Here is a 6,000-nt window from a genome sequence, read left to right as displayed (position 1 = left end):
CTGTTACAGATCGTCAACTTTTCTTTAATGTCAGGTGTGTTTCCAGAAACCACTAAAAACTGCTGTAATTAAACCTATACTGAAAAAGGACAATCTTGACAAGACACAAATGAACAATTACAGGCCGATCTCAAATCTCCCATTGTTAAGTAAGATCATTGAAAAAGCAGTTTCTCAACAGCTCAGTTACTTCTTAAAACAGAATAACTGCTATGATGCCTTCCAGTCAGGTTTCAGACAGAACCACAGCACTGAAACTGCTCTGACGAAAGTGTTTAATGACATATGTCTGAATACAGACAGTGGAAAAATGTCAGTCTTAGTTTTACTGGATCTCAGTGCAGCATTTGATACAGTTGACCATAACATATTACTCAAACGACTGGAGAACTGGGCAGGTCTTTCAGGAACTGTACTAAACTGGTTCAAAACATACTTAGAAAACAGGAAATACTTTCTATCAATAGCTAACTTCACATCTGAGCAGACAAGTATCACATGTGGAGTTCCCCAAGGTTCCATCTTGGGACCTCTTCTGTTTAACATTTGCATGCTCCCACTGGCACAGATTATAAAGAACAACAAAATAAACTATCACAGCTATGCAGATGACACACAAATACATATCACAATGTCACCAGGAGAGCGAGGCCCTGTACAGGCTCTTGGTAAATGCATTGAGGAAATTAACACAATTTTCTCCAGCTAAACAAAAACAAAACTGAAGTAATAGTCTTTGGAGCCAAAGAAAAACGATTACAGGTCACCAGAGACCTTCAATCTATACACCTAAAAACTACAAACCAGGCGAGAAATTTGGGTGTAGTGATGGATGCAGACCTAAACTTAGAAAACACATTAAGACAATAACAAAGTCAGCTTACTATCACCTCAAGAATATTTCAAGGATGTCTCAACAGGACCTGGAAAAACTAGTCCATGCATTCATCTTTAGTAGGCTTGATTACTGCAACAGCATCTTTACAGGTCTACCTAAAAGATCAGTCAGACAACTACAGCTCATTCAGAACTCTGCTGCTTGAGTCCTCACTAAGACCAAAAAAGTGGACCACATCAGTCCAGCTCTGAGGTCTTTACACTGGCTGCCTGTCCATCAGAGGATAGACTTTAAAGTTCTAATGCTGGTCTATAAAGCTCTGAATGGTTTAGGACCAAAATACATCAGTGACCTCCTAACCCAGTATGAACCTTCCAGATCTCTCAGGTCATCTGGATCCGGGCTTTTATCAGTTCCCAGAGTCAGAACTAGACATGGAGAAGCTGCATTCTGCTTTTTTGCTCCATATATCTGGAACAAACTCCCAGAAAGCCTCAGATCAGCTGAAACACTCAGTTTATTTAAATCCAGCTTGAAGACTCACCTGTTCTCAGCTGCATTTGAATAAAGCACCAAATCCACACTGTCTTACTTTTAAGCTTAGATTTCAAAACTTACATTTTAACTACTGATTTTATCTACTGTCCCTTCCTCTTTTTTCCCATTTTAAATCATGCTTTTTATTTGTTTTTGTTTTTTAATGTCTCTGTAAAGCACTTTGAATCAACTTGCTGTTGAATTGTGCTATATAAATAAATGTAGCCAAGTGAACTAATACTATGGATGGAAAGGATTTAAAAAGAGGGGATTGTGTTTTGACTGGTTGCCTGTCTACCAGAGGTCTGTTGTAGAGTTGTCATGGTGATGACTAGACCTCGCGTTTTAGGGGTATACTGTCCCTTTAAGAGCTGCCGTAAGCCAGAGCATGTGTGGCACCCTGAGTATTTTGAGCATTAAGAACAAGTCTCAGATGTGTTCCTTATGTGTTCGTGTCCCCCCCCCCATCATCTTTTTTGCTATTTGTTGTGACAATAGTTTGCATCATAACACAGAGCGAAAAGCTCATTTGCTCCCACCTAATGTGATGTTAGGGCAATATCTAGTTTCGCCAGTAGGTGGCAGTGGCGGCTCAGCCAAACAGGTAGCTGGCAAAATAATCCCTCACAAAAGTAACGCAGGCCAGTTATTACAATGGAAGCCGTCAGTAACACTGAACTGTTTTGCTGTGTTTCAGCGCAATAAACCTTCATGTGCACCTGGATGAACCTTGTCTTCCTTCAGTGTGTAACACATGCACTCAAGTTTGTGTCGCACACTGAGCGCTGTGAGCGGGAGCACTGGAGAGTTAGAGACTGCAAAAGATTCTGTGGCTAGCTACACAAGAGGTAAATGTGCTAAAAAGTGTAGCATACTGCAAAATATTGTCACCAGTGTTGTAGGAGACTGTAATTAGCTTAGGAAGCTAAGTTTCTTTAGCGATGACTCCATGTTTCTGTAGAGTTCTGAATGTGCGACGGGTGTATGTTTAATGGTCACGAGCAGTGAGAAGGACTGAAGAGCGGGTTGGCGTGAGTAATGACAGTGTTCTAACAGATTTCAAAGTTGTTAAGTTTATAATGTTATTCACTTTGCATAACTCTGTATGTTTCTGTTTGATTCAGAGGGGAGATCGCTCGCTGTGTGATTCCTGCGTGTGTGCTTGTCCTAGCACAGTGGCTGTGTAGAGAAACCGAAGTTCATGATGTTCTCCAAGAGAAATGTATATGTTTAAAAGACAGTTTACGGTGTACTTTATTGCCAGTTGAACCGCAAAATTGTGGGATGTAAACAATGTGTTTATTTGTTTTGTTTTCTCTTTTTTTGTATTTGTTTCTTGACAGGTCACTACTGTTGTCTATACTGTTTGAATTTAACGTGTGCATATGATAGTTACTGTTGTCTCAGACCCTGAAAGACAGTTTTAGGCTGAGCCAGTGGAATAGTTAAATTTTGCCATTTCCACTCAAAACTATAGAATTAAAACTGTGCTCCTCCGAGTACAGTCGGAGAATAAAAAAGCCCACAAAAGCGTATTTCCTGTGTCCTGTCTCATTCCCCATGACCGGGCCACATAAACTTGCCTTGCCTTGCCTTAAACTCTGTGTATGAAGTATCCAGTAGGGCTGGGCTATATCATACCGTTCACGGTAATACCAGTGTAATTTTGGGCAACGATAGAAAAATGAAATATCGCGATTGAATATGGGTAAAACGCGCATGCGCAGTGCCTATGTTTACATACGCACATGGCGGCGACGCAGAATGAGAAGAGCAAAAGTGGATCGTTAAATGAAACGGATGAACCAGAACTGGTTTGTAAAAATGCTGCAACTTCAGTGGTGTGGAACTGGTTTAGCTTTCGTCCGTCAGATACACAACAAAGCACTATTTTTGGTAGAGCATGCTAGCGGGCCGTCATTATTACCTTGTTGTTTGGAAAATACGGCACACTTAAAATCAATCCTTTGATTTTTCTGAAAATCGACAGTGCCCCTTATAATCCCGTGTGCCTTATGTATGAATTCTGGTTGTGTTTACTGACCTTGAAACGATTTTATGTGGTACACGGCGCTCGAAAATCTGTCAGATGTTTCAGTACGACTTTGCTAAGCTACAAACCCGCACTGCTCGATGGATTGTTGGAGCATTACGGCTATCGTAGGCAGGAGCCTCGCTGAATGATGCGTACTGTGCTTCAACATAATATTACCGTATTGTGTGTGTGTATAAGCTCTTTTATATAACTTTAATGCACATAAAAAACAGCTGCTTGTTTAAGTGAATACATTCATGAGGTTTTTTGCACTAATAAAGTTGTGGAGTTGTAAAGTATTTTGTCTAGTGTCAATTATATTGTCAGTTATATCGTTATCGCAAATTTTCAAATGTATATCGTGATAAATATTTTTGGTCATATCGCCCTGCTCTAGTATCCAGAAAAGCAGAAGTAAGCGTCTTGTTAAACTATACAAACAGGAACTTGTAATAGGTCATGTCTCAAACGAACATTTAAAGGTGTGAAGTTTTGCACCTCAAGAAACAGAACATGGTGCTTTCCAAATGTATAACATAGCTCATCTCTGGACTAAGCTGCACTCTAAATAAAGAAAGCACATTTTGTCAGCACAGACACAGATAAAGGAAATGTTAGAAAGTCGAAAATAAATCCTCTGACTGTCTAGCTTTTTCTTCATAATGATAGCCATATTAGGACACATAAAGGCAATGATTATATATCTATATATTTTAGCACAAATGACAATATAAGAAATATCAATTCCAACAATGTATTTTTGTTTTTCCGACCTGTCCTTGCCTTGGTGACGTTGTGAACATAATTGAACGGGACTTGGTCAGTTCAAAAATTGTATTTTATTTCATACAAGAAATGTCTTGTATTATATTGTTCATTTCATGCAAATGGAAAGCCAAGGTAGCAGATTTATGTTGTTTTACGTTAAAAAGGGTGGAAACGGTGGATTGGTGCTTAACCGACACACAGGCTGAAGTTCCAAGGCCTTTGATGTTGTTTTCAGCGTGTCATATTGGTGTCACCTCAATTAGGACTAAATAAGCTGAAAAAACTGACTTTTACTGTTATTTAAGGGCTACCCGTGTGTTATTTTCAAATGTTTATGCACATTGTTTTGTTGTTATGGTAGGCCATTAAGGTTTGGATCGGGAAATGCCGAGCTAGAATCGGAGTTTGATTTGTTGAGCAAGAAACAAGATGGCGAGCCACCCACGGACCCATTGAACTGTACCGAGCAGGAAAAGGGAAAAACGCCCCCTGCTGCACATTGTGCTCTTTCGCTGAAAAAAAACCTGGTAGGATTAATCCATACACCTCTGCAAAAGAACAGTGGACTCTCAAAGCACCGGATAACCATTCAGAGTAATTACGGGATTAATAGTTAAAGGACAAAGAGACAACTTTTCTTTTTCTTTTGTTTGTTTGTTTAAGGGGTTATTCAGCCTTTTGCTAAATTGTTTTCAGTTTTTTACATTTTTTTGTTTTTTGTAATTTATTTGTTGTCAACCTTACATTCTAACGCTGTAATGGTGTTAACGGAAAGGTAAATAATTTTGTTGGGTTAAAACAAAATAAGAAATGGTTGAAATCTAAAGGTGAACTAGACCAAAATAAATTAAATCTTGTGCCTAAAGAACTAAACTTGATTTAAAATAACACAGTGTTAATTCAAATAGATTAAAGAACTCAAACTTCGAACTTGAAATAAATAAAACAATAACCTAGGTTGAAAATAAGATCCTTTTAAAGCCAAATAAAAGGTTTTGAGATAAATAGGATGAATTAACCAAAATGACTGAACTAAAAAGGGAAAGGAAATATCTTCTTTTCCTTAAATGTGGTGTTGAATGTTTAATGTAATGTGTGTCAACTGTCTATTCTCTGTTTTTACAGAATAATAAGCCGGCAATTTAAACTTATTTTCTGGTCTGGGGTCTTTATTACATGCTACACTCATTACTACACTAGTGGTCGAACCTAACTGGTCCTAGTGTACTGTAACGACTCCAGATGTGTTAGATATACAGCATTTACAGTAGTGCAGTTAAGATAAGTGGAATATGTGGATAGCTCCTACAGAGGCTATATAAAGTGCTAGTGGTTGTGAGTTGTGGTTCAGTCCATGTTATTATTGTGTGTATGAGGGTACAGTTATCCATTTGTTTGTTTTTGTCCATTGTGTGTGTTCAGTTATAGGTGGTTGTGGGTGTGTGTATATTCAGTCCATGAGTTTGATGTGGGTCAGATGTCAGACGGCAGAGTCAGGAATCTGACAGCTGTAGGGAAGAAGCTTTACCTGGTGTTCTTAGTCAGGAGACTCCTGTAGCGCCTCCCAGAGGGCAGGAGGGTGGAGAGTCCAAGTGCTGGGTAGGGATGGGTATCGTTTAGGTTTTATCCGATACCGGTGCCAAACCGGTACTTTTGAAACGGTACCGGTGCTTAAACGGTGCTCAAACCGGTGCTTAAAGAATGGAGAACAGAAAATTGGTCCAAAAACCTCTCATGTTCAGCTGTTTTTTTGTAAAAAGATAACAATGTTAGCCTTTTCTGCAGCTATAGGGCATATATGGTCTCACTCTTGGCTGGAAGC

This window comes from Oreochromis niloticus, linkage group LG11 (assembly GCF_001858045.2).
Source record: "Oreochromis niloticus isolate F11D_XX linkage group LG11, O_niloticus_UMD_NMBU, whole genome shotgun sequence".
NCBI classification, from domain to species: Eukaryota; Metazoa; Chordata; class Actinopteri; order Cichliformes; family Cichlidae; genus Oreochromis; species Oreochromis niloticus.
This window is presented reverse-complemented; position numbering follows the sequence as displayed.